Here is a 21,560-nt window from a genome sequence, read left to right as displayed (position 1 = left end):
TTCGTCGGGCGTTCCACAAGGGTCTATCTTAGGACCCTTGCTTTTTATATTATACACCGCCGATATTCTCACACAGGTGAATTCGTGTAAAATACAAGCGTTTGCCGATGATACCCGACTTTATAAATCCTTCCACAGGTCACAATTTGATCTAAACATTCAAGTCATCAATGAGGAACTTAATACAATCTTCAACCTTTCCGCTCAACATAATTTGACTTTGAATCCAACTAAATGTAAGATTCTTCTGTTCTGTAAAAACAAAGATTACAATTTTCTAAAAACTTTGGTTAAAATTAATATTGGAAACATAGAAGTACCATTGTTGAATCCGCAAGAAACCTAGGTCTTGTGTTTGACCGAACACTCAGATTTAAGGAACATTTAAATAACTTAATTAAAAAAAGCTTTTTCTAGTTTAAAACTATTATATGCTGCTAGAGACATATTGTGTCAAAAATTAAAAGAGCAACTGTGCGAGTCACTAGTTCTGTCACATTTCAATTATTGTGACTATGTATATGGCCCATGTCTAGACATTTCAGATAAACTTCGGGTAGAACGTATCCAAAATGCATGTTGCCGCTATATTTGTGGTGTCCGTAAATTTGAACATATAACACCACACTTGCGTGGCCTACAGTGGTTAAATATGTATGAACGCAGGAAACTACACTTATGTATTATCGTTCATAAAATTCTATCAACTCCAGCAAACCAGTTGCCTGTGTCTTGCAATTTCATAAGACGCTTTGAGGTTCATAATGTCAATATCAGACGCAAATCTGCCTTAACAATTCCGATTCATTCGACAACCATGTTTAAGAGGTCTTTTAGCTATAACGCCATATTGTAACCTTTCGACTTCCTTGACTTTTCCTCGATGATTTTTTTTCTCCCTCATTTGGGGTATTGTTGGTTGCCGCATTCCCTCGGATGAAATTTTGCGGAAAAATACGAAACAAAAATAATGAGAAAAGAAATGTTTATGGATCCTACGTTGTGTTTTATTTTTATTTTGTTTAATTAGGTTCTAACGAGAGGCCGTACCTTCGGAGGTTTTCCAAAAAATAGAATTAAAACGATTGAGCACACTTCACTTACATTTTATTTAACAAATAATCGAGTGTGGTGGCGTTTGGTCCCAACAAATTATAGAAATAAATACATGAATTTGATAACAGAAGTTGGTGGAAATTTGACCTAATGAGATTTGACTCGCGGCCCTCGAATTGAGACCTGACTCATGAATAAATGACTACGCTTGGCAAATACAGAAGTTTCTGGCGCGAACAGCATTATGGAAGTTTGAGATGCGAACTATGTGATCCGATTTACATTTCAATTACCCCAATTAAATTGAACCCGACGCGATGCCCTGGAACCTCTCAGTCTAGCCTGGTCTAATAGGGTAAAATAAAAGGGAAAAAAGGTTCTAACAGACTTACAAGGGTACCTCTCTTCACGTGTCAGCTGTACCTAAAGGGTCACTATCCATCTAAATTTGGCGATGGCTCTTTGTGCTCTACGCCGGACCAACAGCTAATTGAGAACGATGGACACTGGCGGTAGCTTCCCTCGACCGAGAGAAAGTCCCAAAGCGACGAATAATGAATTAAGATGTCCCCCTTTTTTTAATGATTTAAACTTGTCGAGAGCACGTTTCCCCAATCGGTAAATGCAAGAAGATCACATACTTCGCGATAAAGAAATTAATACAAGATTCTAAAAAGTCACGTGGTCATCCGATACTCACGAAAATAATATAATCTTTACTTTAGAACGATAAAGAACTAAATGCTGGTTGACTAATTAAATCACGACTACAAATAATGTACCAGAATTAGAGAAATAATTTACCTTGTAAATGTTAAGCACTTGGTCACAAAATGGCTGCTGGAAGTACTGAACGTACCTCCGGCTACTTTGGAGATCAAACCCCGAGTGAATCAAAAAAGCCTTGTTTTCCGTCCCGCAATCGGTTTTATCATTTCTGGCGCACCCCACTTTCGCAACCCGTACTTGACCAAAGTGACCAATCAGCTCGATTCTACTTTACGCCGACCGCGACACCCTTTCGATATCTCTAGAACTTTTGAAATTACAGTCTCCGTTTTCCACCATTAATTTAAATGTTTAAATTTAGACTTTTGTTAGGACCAGACCGAATGTACATAATTTGTTGTTGAATTAGAACTCTGAAAAAGAACACTAAATTACTGACTCTATACAATAATAAACCTCAAGATCAAGAAACAAACACAATTAAAAATGGAACAAATAGAATTAAACAGGAGCACTGAATTACCGACTCTATACAGTAATAAAAATCAGCACCAAGAATTAAACAGAATAAAAATGAAACAAACATAATAAACATGAAACCAACAGAATTAAAATAGAACAAATTAACCTTATTTTGAAACCTAAATTGGGCTTGAAACGCTATTACGTAACTGCTACTTCTAAAAATTGTTCTACATTGGTTTGATTCCCCAAAACCGTTCTAATTAATAATTACTTCGTAAATTTCATTCTCTCTCTCTCACTCACACGTCTGATTTCTACGATTACCTGGCTTTACCGTTACCCGGTCCTCTGTGTTTTCTACCGACTCCCTTTCTACTTTGCTTTGTTACTTTTCTAACTAAAAGTGCAAACGATTCTAGTTCTTTTCTACGATAAAGCGCTCTGTTTTTAATTTGCAATTCTCTCCCTTTAATTACAAATATGCCACAAATTTAAGAATGCTAAAAAAGGTAAATTAACCTAATGAACATTAATTTTGTTGTTCTCTCAATTTGAAACCTGCTAACTTCAAATTCATTAATTCAATTATCCCCTGATTTTAACTAGACCACCCAAATTGTCGAACATGTAATTACAGTAAATTTATTGCAACGCTTCTTTTCCCCTGAACACTTGTTCCCCTTGGGCTATGTTTTGCCCCAGACGCGTACCTGCATTTTCAAAGAAAGGTTGGCAGATTTCACTTGAGGAGTGTGGTGCCACTCTTGTGAACAAAGCAACAATAAAATTTACAACTGACCAGCATTTCCGTCGCAAATGAACGGTATTTAAAATATTTCCTTGAAATTATTTTTAATTAAAATTCTTAATTTATCGAACCTATTCGGATACAATATTGTTATACAACGATGTTCCCAGAGATCTAAGATCTCTGGATCAAAAGAAATTCAAGAAAAAATATAAGGCCCATTTACTAGATTTATCTACTCTTAATCAGTAATGTACATTCATCTGCTTAATTTTATTATCCATATGTCGTGGCCTTTAATTGTTATCTGAATTTAACTTGCACTTTCTTTTTCTTCTTATGTCTTTCAAATAACTTTGTAGATAAGTATAATTATGTATATAGTCTATTTTTCCTTTTCCTTTTATTATGGAGGTTGAGTGGAGTAGCTATAGCTTGACTCTGCCTCATATTTCTCACCTTTTAATAGGATACTTTTTTATTTTGATATGTATTATCTTTGTTTTTTTGAGAAATAAAGTCTATTATTATTATTATAAATAATTAGAGCAGGGGTTCCCCAACTTTTTCAGTTCGCGGAGCAGAGTAACCAGTAATCACTAACCATTACAAGAAGTGTTCAAAGTGACCGCCGTTATTGTCAATACAATAATGAAGGCGCCGACGAAATGATTCTTCCACATTTTTCAGCATTCCTCTCTTATTGCGAATTGTTGTGGCAGCATTTTCCACCTGTTTTCTTAAAACTTCAATTGTGTCAATTGGGATCGAATATTGGTATATGTAGCCCCACAAGAAGTAGCACGGAAATTCTCTGGACTCGCGGAGCACCCCGACGCTTCACCACACACCAACACACTATCTATTTATTCACTATTCGAAAATAAACTCGGCATTTTCACAAAATTTTAGCTTAAATCACAAAATCAACACGGAAATATCTGCCTTGTGGAGTCGGACAAGACTAACTAAAAACTACACCTCGGCCGCAGAGCGGAAAAACTGTATTCTAAAAACACAATTCTCAAGATTCAGGAAAATCAAGAAAAACCTAGACCTACAATCTAAACAGTTATTTTATGTGGAAGACAAGGAATTGCACTTAGAGGACATAGAGATTATGGGGAGTTTGACATCCTTGACGAACCTCAAAACAATGAGGGAAACTTTCGGGCACTGCTAAGAGCAAGGATTGAAGCTGGTGATAACATATTAAAGAAACATTTTGAAACATGTGGAAAAAATGCTACATATAATTTGGAGTATACAAAACCAAATCATAGACAGTTGTGATGTAATCATTAAAAAAAATAGAAATAGAAATCCGCTGGACTCGCAGTTACACATTAGGAAAGTAAAAGATTTACGCGGTGGGGGTGTACTGGTCGGTTGTTCGTCTTCTGAAGATCATGTGCGCTTAAAGAACATTGCTACTGAGAAACTTGTAGAAAATTATGTCGTTAGTGAAGTAAAGGGATTAAATCCGCGAATTAAAATTGTGGGTCTCACTCAAAATTATTCTGATGAAGACTACGCTAGCCTTGTGGAGTACGTTGTCAAAATGAATGGTTCTCTATTTAATCTAGATTCTCACTGTCGTGTTATTAGAGTTTTTCCCACCAAGAAAAGGCCGGATGTTTTTCAAGCTATTCTGGAAATTGATCGTCTTGCTTACGAAACTGTTATGAAGCGAGGTGGACTTGTTGTGGGCTACGACCACTGTGTGGTTTACGATGCTTTAGAGGTGAGTCGCTGTTTCAATTGCAACGATTTCAACCACTCTTCGCGAAGCTGCTCTAACGTTCGCTCTTGTCCCAGGTGCTCTTTGGATCATGAAGTGAAGTCCTGCAAGTCCGAGACCCTGAAATGCATCAACTGTGTCCGTTTAAATAAATCTAAAAATCTGAACCTTGATGTAGCACATGCTGCTTGGGATACTGGGTGTCCCGCTTACAGGACTTCCATAGACAAGCTAAAGCAAGACATCCTCGCTGTCCGATAGCAACCATTGTCCCGAGTGCCGAATTCTTGTGGAAATCCTCTGTCATGTCTCAACAACTGGAATTGTTATTATTCAAACTTAAATAGTTTGGTAGCTAAATTTGACGAGCTCCTAACTAATGTACTTTCTGGTTCGCCCCATATTGTCTTGGTTACTGAGACGTGGCTTAGTGAGTATCACGACGACTCTCTTGTCAACCTACCGGGCTACACCGTCTATCGTCGTGATAGAGTCGGTTCCAGGGGTGGAGGTGTTTGCGTTTACCTTATGGACTCGGTTTTCTGTCAGTTTAAGGTCAATATACTGCCGTGCACTTTTCACAGTTCCGAGGGAATATTTTTGTTGATAACCTTAAATAACTTTTCATTGGTTATCGGGTGTGTCTATCGTCCGCCGAACTCCCTTATAGAATGTGACCACGAGATATTTCTTTTCCTCACCAATCTGTTTCTTAAATATAAAAATGTTATTGTAGCTGGCGATTTCAATTTACCAAACCTGACGTGGCCTCTTTGTTTTGATTCCCGGTTTTCTTCTGCAGGTGCTCCTCTGGTTGATTTTCTACTGAACACTCATGCTACGCAATTTGTTCAGGAATGCACTCGGTTTAGAAGTGGACAAAACCCTAGTCTGCTTGATTTAATTTTAATTTCTAATCCTGATCTTGCGACTAACCTGAATTATCTACCACCGGTGGGGAAATCCGATCATGTTCTGCTAGAGTTTAATATCCAAGTTGCCATCAGCATCTCCCCTAAGAAAACATCTGTTACGAAAACATTCCTCGATTTTGATAAGCTCAATCATTTGCTTTCATCAGTTGACTGGGAAAACGAGCTTTCTTCTGACTCTTTGGACGATAACTGGCTTAAGTTTCGCAATATGTTGCTCATATGGCAGATCAAGTGTTCAGTTTCCAAAACGTACATAACTAATCCTTCGAAGCCTTGGTTGAATCCCAAAATTTTCGCATTAATAGGGCAAAAAAAATCTCTATGGCAAAAGTTTAGAAGATCCTTATCCATTGAGGATTATGAATCTCACAGAAAGCTGTCTAACACCCTATCAAAACAAATAAAACTAGCTAAAAAGGGTTACGAGGAACGCATAGTAAACTCTGATAATTCTAAATCACTCTTTAAGTTTGTCAGACGCGTTCTGGCCATTGAAGCCAAAGAATTTAGACTAAAACGTGCGGACGACACATTAACTACCTCGGATTATGAAACTGCGAATCTATTTGCTCACACCTTTTCTCATATTTATAATCACACCTTGAGTCAGTCTAAGTTACCTGATCACGAAGTTACACCTGGACGGATAATTACTGATGTTAGTTTCGATCGTGAGTCCATACTTAGAAAGCTTCAAACGATAAAGCCCACGGCTTGCCCTGGTCCTGACAATATCTCACCTTCTATTCTGAGAAACTGTAGTCATCCATTGTCTTTCCCGTTGAGTCTTCTAATGGAACAGTCGTTCCACTCATCTACGTTACCTTGCGACTGGAGAACTGCGTACATTACTCCCATTCACAAAAGCGGTAATAGATTGGAGGCGAATAATTATAGGCCCATAAGCTTGACTTCCTCGGTGGTCAAAATCATGGAGTCCATAATAGTTGACAGGCTTGACAGTTTTACCTCGGAGTTTGCAATTATACCGAAGGAGCAATATGGTTTCACGAAGGGAAAATCTGTTGAAACAAATTTGTTGTCTTGTCTGAACGATTGGTCTTCCCTTGTTGATCTGGGTAAGAGTGTTGATGTGGTTTACTTAGATTTTGCCAAGGCTTTCGATAAAGTCCCAATAAACTTATTGATTACCAAATTGAAGACGCATGGCATTAGTGGACGACTCCTTGCGTGGATCACACATTTTCTTTCCGATCGTAAATTTGCCGTTAAAGTAAATGGAGTTCTTAGTGACTTCTTTGACGTTTTAAGTGGGGTTCCACAAGGTTCTGTATTGGGTCCCAAGTTGTTCTTGTTATATACCGCCGATATTCCTGACTTATTTCTCTCGCCTTGTGCGATGTTCGCTGATGACATTAAATTATATAACGATACGGATAATTCATTTACGTTGCAAGAGGATTTGAACAAGGTCTTGTGTTGGAGTGAAAGTTGGGGTTTACCTTTAAACAAGAATAAATGTGTGGTACTTCATATTGGCAAAAAAAATACTGGTACGTCCTATCACATTGACGGTGTACGTCTACTTGCCGTGCTGGAACACAATGATTTGGGTGTGGTTGTAAGTGGGAATTTGACGTGGGCCAATCACATCTCGAAACAAGTCAGGAAGGTCAACTCGCGTATGTACATTCTGCATCAGTGCTTCACCAAATCAAATTTACCGTTGATGTCCAAGTTGTTCAAGATTTTTGTCAGGCCAGTCCTAGAGTTTGCCCATCCGGTCTGGTTCCCTGACAGATTACAGGATCTGGAGGTTTACGAGAGGGTTCAGCGTAGGTTCACGAGATGGTGTTTTGGATACCGACGACCTAGCTATAGCGATAGATTAAGTACAATGAATCTAATTTCCTTGTCTAATCGTAGACTAAGAGGTGACCTAATTTACACTTTTAAGGTTCTAAAGCTAGGCGGCGATGTCACTTTTTTTGAACTACGACGTGACGACAGGCTTCGAGGACATGGGCTAACTTTGACCACTGCACAATATAGAGCGACTGTCAGGCAAAATTTCCTATCTGTGCGCGTTGTTAACTACTGGAACATGCTTCCTATACAACTTATTGAGTCTGAGAGTGTAAATATATTTAAGAATCGCCTGGATGATCATTTCGGTTGGTAAAATCATTTTCTTATCTCTGAGTAAAATAGCTTTATAAGCTCTACTCATTTTGGTATAAAATTTTTAAATTTTTTTTTTTTAAAGTTAATAGTGCCAAGTGTTTTACAGTTTTAGCTGATGAAACTATTGACATTTTGTCAAAAGAGCAATTCTCTTTATGTGTGCGATACGTAAAAAAAGTTGACAGTGAGTATAAAATATATGAACAATTCTTGCAGTTTATGCTACTGGAATCATTAACTGGTAAACATTTAACAAGCACCCTTCTACGAGGATTACAAGAATGTTACATAGAAGAAGAATTTTTACGTGGACAAGGCTATGACGGTGTTGCTGCAATGAGCGGTAAATTTAAAGGGACTCAGGCTTATATTACTGAAAAATATCGAACAGCCCTTTACGTACATTGTGTTTCCCATACCTAGTTTAAATTTAGCTATATCAAATTCTCCCGAAGTATCTTCAAATCGTAATTGTTTTGGTATCACTGAAAAAATTTATACATTCTTCAATACTCCTAAACGTCAGTTGGTCCTTTTAGAGAGCATCAGTAATCTTACACCGGAAGCAAATAAAACTACATTAAAGGCCTTATGTGCAACGAGGTGGATTCAGTGTCATGATGCGGTATTAATTATGACTGAGTTGTATCATCCAGTAGTTGCTGCATTAGAAAAAATAAAATTATGGGATGATAAAGAGTCTTCATCTGGCGCTTTTATTTTACAAAATGCTGCTCTTCAATCGGACTATATAATTTCACTCTTGTGTGCAGAAAAGCTTCTCGCATATTCTTTACCACTTTGTAAAACGTTACAATCCGCAGATACTGACCTTGCTTCAGCAGTAAATAATGCTGAAAATACAGTTTCAGTTGTTAAGAGAATTCGAGAAAATGCAGAACAAAAATTCGGAAATATTTTTAAGTCGGTAGAAAATCTGGCAGAAAGTTCAGGAACGAAAATACAAATGCCACGATTAACTGGGAAGTAAACTCACCGAAGTAACATATTATCAGGGATGGGCGGTGTCGACAATTTGTGTCGACTATGTCATTGTCGACGCGTCGACAATTAGCTAGATGTCGACAAATTGGGAGCTGTCAACAATGTCAACAATGTCGAGATTCCGATAATTAAAGTTTTAATTGCATTCAGAAAACATCCTTACTCTCGAAATAAAAATTTAAGAAAAGTGACGGTTTTAAATGCACTCTATGTAAATTAAAAAAAAAAAATCCAAAACAATCGAATCGAACATGGTCCGCATTAACAATTTGGTTTCCCATAGCAGTGTTTTGTGGTTCTGGGAAGCCTGAACCAATTGACATGTTTTTAGAATCTTTCATTACAGAAGTCAAAGTTCTCAAGCGCGAAGGAATTCATTACAAAAATCAATTTTTCAACTTTGATATTGCTTTTTTTATATGTGATGCACCCGCCCGTTGTTACTTAAAAACATTGTGGGGCACACAGCAAAACATGCATGCGAGAAATGCCATATAATAGGCGTACACGAAAACCAGAGTGAATTTTTCACACGAAAATTTAAAATATTATCCTTGTCGAAAAAACTCTGATTTTAGGCACCAGAGAGAAGAAAGTGATCATATAAAGGGTAAATCTCCACTATTAAATATTCAGATTAAAATGGTTTCACAGTTTCCATTTCTTTGGGCGTTTTAAAAAGATTACTTTTAAATAGTTTCATTGAAGCCACTATTCCCTATAAATTATCAAAGAAAATTATAAATGAGACTAATCTAAAAATTTTAAATATTCGGTACCTTGTTACAAAGGATGTTCCGAGAAAACCTAGAACGTTAAAAGAAATTAGAAGATGGAAAGGGGTTGAGCTAAGACTTTTAGTGTTGAAAACACTTATACGGAGCCAGGTTCGATGTTTACCGTCACGAAATTTCGTCAAGTTCGAGCGTCACGCGGCGCGCGCATCGGAGGGGTAGAGTGGGCAGTTGCATTCAATGATTTCAATTTCAATGAAGAATTGCAGAAGTGACTCAAGTGAATGACTTTAAGTTTAGCTGTATCTCTGTTAATATTTATGGTTGTTAAAACATTCACCTTTGGGTTAAGGAACGGTTATTTAAATTCACGGATACATTAAACATTAAAGTAATTTGACGAGCTCGTTGATAGTGGCACCGATCGTCCGTTCTTGTACGCCATATGAGAAAAATTTCGATGCAGGATGTTGGATTGTCGGGCTGTTGTAAAAAATTCACTTTTATTAACTTCCTTTTTGCCAAAAACTTTTATTTTTGGGACAATTCGATTCAGCACAATGAAAATGGTATTTGTAGGTAATTTTTAGATCTCCTAATTTGTTTAAACAATCAGAATAACAAAAAAAAAACTTTCAAGATTGATATTTTTTCCTTTCCCCGAGAACGTAGCTCAAATGGTACTAGATACGAGAAAAATGCACTAGACCTTTTTTGTAGAGCATGAAATTTTCTACAAAAAAATCCCTGGAGGCATATGTTTATCTGTTATAGTTTAAGAGATACAAGTTCCAACACCCAATAGCACGCGAATAATTCCGCTAAAAATGATCATATTTACTTTTAGGTCACTTCTATCTCTTAAACTATAACAGATAAACATATGCTTCCGTGTATTTTTTTGTAGGAAATTTCATGCTCCACAAAAAAGGTTTAGTGCATTTTTCTCGTATCTAGTACCATTTGAGCTACGTTCTCCGGGAAAGGGAAAAAAATCAATTCTGAAAGTTTTTATAATGTTTTTCTGATTGTAATATTTAATAATATGTAGATATGTATTATACCGGTTAATTTTCCTCCAGTTTGTGATAAAAATTAATTAAAAATGTAGTACATACAGGATGTTATTGAAAGTTGTACAGATATTTTAACCACGAGCTACTGGCTTCATGTAGAACTCGGAAAATTTTTTTAAAAAATTCCATGTCAAAAAATAAAATATCATTAACTTTTTGAGCTACAATTTCTTTTAATTGCTTTTAGTTTTCTACGTTGTCAAATAACCTCGTAGGTAAAATTTCGGCACATTTTAAAAATACAACCTGTATATCATGTTTTATAAAATGTACACCTGTATATAGACTTCTTAAAGTTATCAAGTTTGAATCTGATTTATTTTTTTTAACGTCCGTCAAAAAAAGTGCAAGTTTTTTCATTCATTTGCGTTCATAACAGTAGTTTATTTAACGAGTTCGTATGTAAATTGGGTTTTTTTTTTGGCATGAATGGGCCAGTTTAAAACGCGAGTAAACGAGCGTTTTAAATGCCCACGAATTCACACAGGAGAAAAAATTTTGACAGTGTCGAAAAAAATTGTAATTGAAACTTATGGGCGGCAAAAAAATTTTTGTATGCAACTCGTACTTTTTTTTACTCGGCGGATTTGCGCACTCGCTTCGCTCTCGTAAAAAAAAGTATAACTTTATTCACTTGTTACATAAATAATGATTTCAGGTGTAGAAAAAATGAAAAAATAAAAAAATTGAAGCAAAAAATTTATTAGGTGTAGATAAAGCAGAAATTATGGCCTTTTCAGATGATTCAGATGATTTATTTCGCTCGCCTACGGCTCGTTTCGTAAACTTAATCTTCGTGAATAATGGCTATCATAATCGCTCATATGTTACTATACTATAATTAAGTTCCTTAACATTGACACAGAACATAATACACAACAAAGTCAAAATCCGGAGGCGAGACGCCGGTAATTATGTTGATAAGCACTGCACTATTACTTGATAGTAATATCCGTAATAGTGTATGTACTCCGGCAAAATTGCCGTGCCGCCGGGTGGAGGTGGGATACGAGAAATACTATAAAACTTGGCGATTTTTAAATATGACATGCCATGATTTCCAATTTGGACAGGATTTGGTAATTTGTACTCGTAGGATTAAGTCAGCGGGTTACGGTAAATTACTTTCAAAATTATTTACGGAAAAATGAATAGTTACTCCAATGCAGAATGAATTTTTATGGTAAAAGCCTTTTACAGTTGTGTTAGTTTGCGGAGACTTGTTTAGATAAAAATTTTAATTCAGCAACTTATTTAGATTTATTAGTAACCAAGTTAGGAACTGCATTGGAAGAAGCTGCAAGAGAAAATCAGGAAATCAGCATTTCAGCTTAGAAGTTAGAAATTTTTTAAACGATTCATTTCCAGATTATTGGACTGGTAGAGGTGGTGGTATAAATTGCGCGTTAATTACTGAGAGGCAGTTGACCAGTGTAAGAAATGCTTTTTACAACAGACTGAGTTTTGGGGATTGTTGGGTATTGTGTATTTCAAAACGAATATGAATATTTATTCTAATTCTATCTTTCTTGAGTACTTATTGTAAATTTTTCAAAGAATTATAATAAAAACTGCTTATAAACTGTTAATTACTTCAATATTGTTTCTTTCTTTCTATTAATTCTTTAATGTATAGAAATAATGGCATAATATCTATAAACTGAATGCACAATATTAATTGACTATGTTCGACTTTGAGAGTGAACACCCGGTATATTAATACGTGAAGGAAAAATTTTGTACCCCTTTTTTGTGCGCACGGGGGAGTGTGAGATTTGGCATGGTTAAAGTTTATATGGAGAAGGAGTGCAGAAAGATAAACATTTCTGTACAATATACAGGGTGTGCCCAAAAAAAAAGACGAGTCCATTTCTCTCTTATTTATCGGAGGATTTCTATTATTTATACACCAAATGAAATGGTTGTGAATAGTCTACAAAAGGACCTAAATTCACATATAGCCCTAAGGGCTTTAAGGATAAGGTGTCAAAATATTCTTTTTCAAATGCGAAAACATATTTTTTTTACAATTCTGTTAAAGATTTTTATTCTGAAAGGATACATATACATACAAAAAAAAGTCAAAAAACGCTACTATAGTCTATGCTTAATCCCCCCGCAGTGAAATCCACTCCAAGAGGGAGTTTATTTAGATTATTTATAAAAAAAAATCTTCGAAATGAAATACAAAATTATTTGACTATTAGTAGTTTGTCACCACATAAGTTAATATTGAAAGTTAATTGCATCGTTTTACCGATCATAAACTTAAATACAAAGGAAGCATTAGTCAATGCAACAAGAATGCGCATCAAGTTTATGCATCGTAATGCTATTGATTGCGAAGTTTTAACTGGAACCGCACGCAATAAGAGAAATTTGATTTCACGTCTAAATTTAACATATTCCCATTTTACCATTTAACGAAGTAAAAACGTCTATGCAACTAAGTTTTTCAATTATGCATAAGATTTTTTGAATTGAAGCACTTCATAAAATGCCAGCAAGAAAATAGATTACTAGCAACAAACGTACATATAAAATCATTAAAAATTAAAAACTTCAGTTAACAATAATGTTGAAATGGACATGTGACAACCATATTGATAGTTGTGCCATAGGTACCAATTTTTAAAAATTATAATTTTGTTTGCTCATAAAAAAAACTTTTTTTGAAATAAATTATACCGGCCGAAAGTAAATTTTTCGACAAATCAAATTTGTAAATTTGACCGGCGGTAAAAGATGAATCACCCTGTGTAATACGTAAAGAAAATTGCAAACATTTTTTACACTTGCACTGTACTATTGTTATACTGTCAAATTCTTCTTTTATACAAAAATATTTTAATGTTGCTAAACAATGTCTAGAATATTTTGTAAAGTGTCGTAAGAAATGAAGATGACGAGGAAATAATATTTCCAAATGTCGAAGAAGTCGATGAGCGAACAGAAGACGCAGATGAACGAGAAGAAGAGGATGAATTTCAAGAAGCTACCGAAGAAGTTGCAGATATGGAGGTACAGGAGCTTCAAAAAGAAACATCACAACGAATCCTGCGAGATCGAGCGAATCTGCGAGCTCCAACGCGGTATGAGTCTAACGTTGCAGAGTATAACGTGCCCCTGACGTATTCAGAAGCTACACAAGGTGCAGATGCACCTCAGTGGATCGACGCGATCAACAGTGAGCTCAAAGCTCACCAGGAAAATGGTACCTGGTCCCTGGTCGAACGAAATCCCGGAGTCAAAACTATCGACTCTAAATGGGTTTTCAAACTGATGAGGAATCCCGAGGGCGATGTGTACAGGTACAAAGCACGACTGTGTGCTCGTGGTTTCTTGCAGCAGAGAGGTGTTGACTACAATGAAACGTTTGCTCCAGTTGTACGCTACGACTCAATAAGAGTGCTTCTTGCACTCGTGGCAGCAGAGGATCTTGAGTTGGCGCAATTCGACATACAGACAGCATTCCTTCATGGGCAGCTCGAGGAGGAGATCTACATGGAAGTGCCTGAAGGTCTAAGTGGTGAAAAGCAGAGCAAAAGTGCGCGAAAAAGTGCCGTGTGTAAGCTGAACAAGTCCCTATATGGATTGAAGCAAGCACCAAGGTGCTGGAATAAAAAGTTTAGTGCATTCTTGCACGAATTTTGTTTTAAAGAAACTGAAGCAGACCAATGTATTTTTGTAGGAAATGTCGGAAATGAGTCCGTGTATTTAGCATTGTTTGTTGATGATGGTTTGATTGCAGCAAAATCTCTTGATACGCTTGATATCATGCTCGGGCGTTTGAGTGAGACTTTCAAAATCACAATCGGTGATACTAGCATGTTTGTAGGTATGCAGATCAAGCGCGATCGAGCGAAACAAAAATTGTTCATTCACCAAAGTGCATATGCAAAAAGAATTGTCTCAAAATTCAAAATGAGTGAAGCAAAGAAAGCTAGTGTTCCGATTGATCCTAATGTTGTTCTTTATCCTGTGCTCGAGAACGACAAAAAGGCTGAAAATGTGCCTTATCGTGAAGCAGTCGGATCTTTAATGTTTTTGGCCGTAGTTTCGCGTCCAGACATAGCTTTCGCAGTAAATACAGTAAGCAAGTTTTTGAACAATCACAATGACGAGCATTGGCGCGCAGTAAAACGCATTATCTCATATGTGTCAGGAACGATCGAGTATGGCATCGAATACTTCTGTAGCGAAAAAGCATGTGAGTTAATTGGTTATTCCGATGCGGATTACGCGAATGATATCGAAACAAGGAGGTCAACAACCGGGTATTTGTTCGAGCTCGCAAATGGTCCTGTCACATGGTGCTCTCAAAGGCAAAAGCTTGTAACACTGAGCACAACAGAGTCAGAATATGTTGCAGCGTCGGTTGCGTCTCGGGAAGCAATATGGTTACGAAAGTTGCTGAAAGATATCAGACCTCAATGTGAAAAAGCAACTGTGATATTCGTTGATAATCAAAGTGCCATAAAACTAGTCAAAAATCCTGAATTTCACAAGCGTACAAAACACATTGATGTTCGTTATCACTATATTCGTGAAAAAGTCAACGCTAAAGAAATCAAAGTCGAGTACGTTCCTTCAGAACTACAAAAGGCTGACATTTTTACGAAAGCCTTGACAAAAGAAAAATTCAAGCGTTTATGTTCTAGTATGAATGTAATCGAATACCCTACTTAACACGCTGAAACGGTGAGAGTGTTAAAATAATTGTTTTGCGCGTGTTACAGGGAGACAATTTAGTAGTCTAGATTCTAATACTGAGTAGCCATAGAGAGAATGTAGTTTTGTTTAGTTGTTTACATAAATAAATGTGACGGTTAACGTTTTTGAGAATCTGTGCATTATTTTCCTTGCTCTCGAAGTTTCCCTCAAAGTATTCTGCAATAAAAATTAGAATTTACACTTATTCGATTTTTAATAGTCACATATTCAAATATTCGAATAATTCGAATATGATTCCCAAGACTCATGTCATTCATGCACTATCAAAATTCAACTACATATTTTCATCGTGTATGCATTCAAAGCGGTATAGTCAGGAAGAAGTTAGGTTTCGAAGCTATATCATAGTTATTTATTTAAATGTAGGTTATAACATAACATAGCTATTTATTTAAATGTAGGTACTTTAATAATTGACGCTATTAATGTCAAAATTCAATTGTCTCCATGGCTAACTAGCTCTTTTTAGAAAATAACACTTTCGAATAAATTAAATCATATTTTATTTTTTTTCTCGATTTTTTCCTATTGCAAGTGTCAACTTTTTTTACACATTCAAATGTAGAAAAAAAAGCTTTACAAGAATAGACTAAGAAATGTATAATGTACTATTTAAAAAAAAAAAGTTGACTGTCTTAACTTTGACATGTGTCATCGTAGGGAAGATTTGATAACGTCATCTATTGTAGTTTCATAAGCGATTTACAAATATATATAGTTTGCTATACTTTTTTCTTAAAATAAAAAAGATATAGGGCCGCGAATACCAAAGTGAATCACCCGGTATATGATTTCAACAAAAAAGTCAAATAATTGCGTTTTTTTTTAAATAAGGTCTGTGTTATAAAATTTATTCTATTTTATGACGGTCACTTTTTTTGAAGGGAGCAACATTTCAGTTACAACATGACATATATAAAACCTATTAAATCATCTAAATTGAAAATCTACCATGTGGAAAAATTAAATGACAAGAATGTTAGAGTGTTCAAGGCATCTAATGTATGTATTATTTAAATCCATGCGGTTTCCACACGAAAGAGGATTTGCTGTATTTCCATTATTACTCACAATGTAATATCTTGTTTTAATTTTTTTATTTATAAGTAATATTCAATGCTTTATTATTTTATCACCCAAAACATATTTTGTTTAATATACCAGTAAATAGCGCGGTTTGTGAGTTACGTCTCGTTCAAAATCCACTTCAGGACAGGTATTATATGTTTATTGAAACGTTCCTTTTAACCACAGTTAATTTATTTGCAGATGACTATGATATGGCCGATAAACGGACCACCGACATCATTAGTGACATCAGCGAAATGGCTGAATTAAGCACTTCAACCACAGCAAGCCTATCAAGAAAACGTTTTCATGGCAAACGGTCATTACTCGTTGAAAGTAAACGACGTCGAATTGAGAACTCTCCAATTCCTGATGGTGATGATTATTCCATTGCTTCGCACTCTACGGGATCCGCTTCTACAATTACAGTTACTTCTGGTAAGTGACGTTACTATATTAATTTTAAAAGATTGTCATGTCCTGTATTAATTTCGATTTAACATATTTCTTTAAATGAACATGCGATTAAAGATATAAGTATGTACTTAGTGCAAAATCGGGACAACGTTTTCATTAATGATGTTTAAGAAATAATTCTAGACAAATTGGTATTTTTCTTCTTTGATGAATAACTAGAATTTGTTGTATTTTCGCTACTTCCAATTTATTTAATCATTTTAGATTTTGAAGTCTCTGTAGCGCTGCAAACGCCACGAAACAAGCACCAAGTGGAACGCACCCCGATACCACCCCCTCTAAGGAGAGCCGACGGTACGAGGGTGGAAAATGACGGGATCTCGCTCTCTTACCCCGAAGACTCGACTGGGCCAACATCGCTGCACCCACATCCTAACTTTAAGCTATTTTTACTTTTTGAAAGTTCAGAATTGTTATTGAATAAAACGTTTGTTGTTGTTGGAAGTCATTGGTTCACCAAGTACCCAAACCGCTAAAGTGGTGACCCCGAGAAAAATAAAATCAAGCGGATTTTTGGGAATCGTCGATGACCACGTGGACGCATCAATCAGCAACAAACCACTGCAACATGGCTCCAGGTGAGGAAAACCAAATCACACCTCAAGCAGAGACTTCGGTGTCGAGCATTGCACTACCACCGTTCTGGGGAAATCGACCCGAGTTGTGGTTCTCCATGGCAGAAGCAAAATTCAACTTGGCGTCAACGCGAATCACAAAGGAGGAGACAAAGTTCTACCATGTGCTAACGGTACTCTCACCAGAGATAGCTGCTGAGGTTGCAGACGTCATCACAACCCCAGACTCCACCGAACAATACACACGGTTAAAAGAAGCCATCATAGAACGCCTCTCGTTGTCGGAAACGCAAAAACTAAAACAGCTTCTCTCCGGGCAAGAACTAGGATCGCGGAAACCCTCGCAGCGCGTCAAAGAAATACTTCTGGCCCAACATGAGAAGAGACGTCGCATCATGGGTTAGAACCTGCATCCCTTGCCAACGGGCAAAAGTCCACAAGCACACAACCGCGCCAATTGGAACTTACCAGAACCCGGACGCCAGATTTGACCACATCCACATCGACATTGTTGGACCACTTCCGTACTCAAAGGGCAAACAATACCTACTCACAGCCATCGACAGATTCACCAGGTGGCCTGAGGCTTTTCCATTAACAGACATCTCAGCACAATCTTGTGCCAAAACACTGTGTGAAAACTGGATATGGCGTTTTGGTGTACCAACTAGAATCACAACCGACAGAGGTACACAGTTTGAATCGGCACTCCTCTCTCCAAAAACTATTAGGCATGCAACGCATCCGAACCACAGCCTATCACCCATCAAGCAACGGAATTGTGGAAAGACAGAAACACTTCCATTAGTTCTCCTGGGGATCAGAAATGACATCAAAGAAGGTATCGAGGCAGCACCGTCAGAGTTAGTCTGTGGGACAACACTACGACTCCCAGCAGATCTTGTAGAGGTTCATGACCGACAGCTGCAACACCCAACAACAGACTTCGTCGCGAACTTAAAAACTAGAATGCAAACCATTCAGTTCACGAAAACAACATGCCACAAGGAGCAACAAGTCCCAAGGAGCCTGCACACAGCGAAGTTCGTCTTCGTACGCGTGGACTCGGTGAAGAAGCCCCTACAGCCCCCGTACGATGGCCCATACCGTGTTTTGTCGACCGGCGACAAATACTTCAAAGTCCTCGTTCGAGGCAAACCAAACACAATCTCTGTTGACAGGTTAAAACCAGCTTACGTCGAAGCAAATGCACCATTGACAGATGACAGCCAGCCCACCAACAGCACCCGTGAAAATCCCCAAGCAATTCAAACGGACGCTGATGCAAGACTGGTAGAAAACACCACAACACGCCCAGGAAGAAAAGTCAAATTTCCGGCGAAATATTGTGACCTCGTGAAATCCACGAACTAACCAGACAATTCCTCATCATTCGAAGTCACACGACTCTCTCACTCGAAGGGGGGGTCCTGTGGCGCTGCAAACGCTACGAAACAAGCACCAAGTGGAACGCAAGGAGAGCCGACGGTACGAGGGTGGAAAATGACGGGATCTCGCTCTCTTACCCCGAAGACTCGACTGGGCCAACATCGCTGCACCCACATCCTAACTTTAAGCTATTTTTACTTTTTGAAAGTTCAGAATTGTTATTGAATAAAACGTTTGTTGTTGTTGGAAGTCATTGGTTCACCAAGTACCCAAACCGCTAAATCTCCATCATGCAAGCCATGACAAAGTTAACGCAGCATATTGAGCAACACACCATTATTCTCAACGAATTAGTGAGCAATTCGAGAAATGGCAACGTTGTAGATTCTCTACTTCCGGGTGATCAGTGATCACCGAGTTGGAGTCATTGCAGAGATTCGTCGACACCGCAGCAAAGGAATGCGACCCGTCATCTCAATACCTGCTAAAGTGTATTATTTTTATTTAAGCAGGAAATTACTGCTCCTGTTTTTGAAGTACACATTTTATATACATGTTCATTTAAAGATAACAAGATTGGCCGCTGTTGGAGGGTCGGGTTTAGAATCCGAACTCGAAGGATCCTGAACTATCTTGTCTCGGACGAGGTAGGCTGCAAATTCAACTGGAAAGGCAGAGACAAGTTAAGTTTCGAAAAAACGTTTACTATGTCCATGGTTTATGGTGAGATGAAAAAGTTTCGTACTTTATTGTTTTATATATACAGGGTGTAACAGAAATAGGTGCATTAATTTTAACTGGTAATAGAACTCGTCAAAGGGAACAACTTTTCTATCTACCATTTTGCCGAAAAACGATGTTTAATTCCAAAAAAAATTGGAGATTTTTCACTAAAATAGCCCTACGCCATTAAACACTGCAATGGTTAATTGAGATCAGAGCTAATATGAAAAAAAAGTCCATTTTCATCCAGAAAACGTGTTTTGACGTCGAAATTGAAATTCAAGCAAATCTACCCGTATAGCAAAAAATCTGGTTGTTTCACGTTTTTAGATAGCTTAGTTTTGGAGATATGTACGGTTTTAGGAAAATATTTCCTACTTTTTTAAGCCATTACGCAACGTTTTTCGCCAAAATGGCAGAGAAAAGTTGTTCCTTTTGATGAGTTCTATTACCAGTTAAAATTAATGCACTTATTTCTGTTACACGCTGTTTGTATGTATGTATATATATTTTTAGAAGCTGCAAAGCATAATTTCCCAACTAACCAGAAAAGCGATTTGATAGTGGCAAATGCTGTCAAGGAGTGGCTGAAACATGGGCCCACCAGAATTAAACTTAAATAAAAAAAAAAAACAATAATTTTTTAATGTACGTTGTCACGGTTCGACGATCCCGTTCCGTTTGTTTTTTGATTTTTGCGGATTTGGCCGGAGTGGAAGGCTTATGGGTTCCACTAATGCTTGGGGATGTACCATCGTTACTCGAACACCTCGAAAATAACCAACACGGCGAACGCTCGCTCACCTTGCCTTCCCTTTGAGTCTTTTGGGAGTTTCTCTTTATCCTTCATGTTTGGCCCCAGCTGACGAGGCAGCTGGAACTGTGCCTTTTTCCTCAAAATTTCAGCGGGACGGCAGCTACATACCGTCGGGTTTGTCAGGCCGCGGACCTTGACCCCATGCCAGAAAAATTTCGTTCTCTCCTATCTCCTTCTCTCTTCACGACCTAAAGTTTATCGGAGTTTGGTTCGTCTGAGACAACAATCTGATAAATTCGCTTCGCCTTCCCGACCCTGGATTCTTTTTCTATGTCGACTACTCAGTCTAGTCATTTTAGTTTGTAAATCGATCCCGGTAAATGTGAATAATTATTGCGTTTGTGTCGTTGGTTGAGTACCATTTTTCTTTCTTTGCGGTCGCACCGAGAACTTGAACAAGTCTCCGTCGGCGACTGACCCGGGAAGTGAGTATTTAGTTTCATTTAATTTATTTTTATTACAATACCGGATCGGACTTCAATTACATTTACGTTTGTATCTACATTGTATTGTATCCATATTTTGTAATTGTACATACATCATCCCTTTTATTTTTGAAAGGGGACATAAACAATATTCCATTTTTTCTATTTGGCACCTATAACAGAGTCAGTATAACACTCAAACGGGTTTCGAAAAGGAGGTCTTTTCGATACGCGTTTCAGGAACATTTACTTAAATTTTTAATGTTGGCAGTGACTCATAGTGAGTTGTTGCTACGTGATCACTGCACTTCACGACACGACTTTAAATTCAAAACTTACAATTGTTCGTCTATTTACCAACGTTGCCAACCCTTATTTTTGCCAAGTATAATTTTCCTAGCTTTATGTTTTGAACTTTTTTTAAATTTAAGGGGCAAAATAGAAAAAATATTGTATTGTACTCGTTTTATAAGCCATTTTGTCGCACTTGTTTGTTTATAGCACTCGTCGCTGCGCTCCTCGTGCTCTAAAAAACGCGTGCGACAAAATGGTGTCGTGTAAAACTCTATAATAAATTACTATTACTTTACTTTCCATTTCATTCACTGTATTAGGGAATTATTTTTAAACCTACACATTTAAAATTTAATCACTTGCATATAATGTTATTTTTGTATGTTTTTAAAATAATAAATTTCTTTTTTATGTTTTCGATTTG

General features: G+C 37.2%; 1 long non-coding RNA gene across 1 annotated transcript in view; it reads left to right on the top strand.

Moving 5' to 3' along the window:
- The window catches only part of LOC138140525 (uncharacterized), a 180,903-nt gene extending 161,776 nt beyond the window's left edge, over positions 1-19,127 (top strand). Inside the window, exons 3-4 of the long non-coding RNA XR_011162560.1 lie at positions 16,638-16,874; positions 17,118-19,127. This is a non-coding gene — a long non-coding RNA (uncharacterized lncRNA). The remainder of the gene's footprint in view (positions 1-16,637; positions 16,875-17,117) is intronic.
- Positions 19,128-21,560: the final 2,433 nt, after the last annotated feature.

The sequence above is a fragment of the Tenebrio molitor genome, chromosome Y, assembly GCF_963966145.1.
Source record: "Tenebrio molitor chromosome Y, icTenMoli1.1, whole genome shotgun sequence".
Classification (NCBI taxonomy): Eukaryota; Metazoa; Arthropoda; class Insecta; order Coleoptera; family Tenebrionidae; genus Tenebrio; species Tenebrio molitor.
This window is presented reverse-complemented; position numbering and strand designations above follow the sequence as displayed.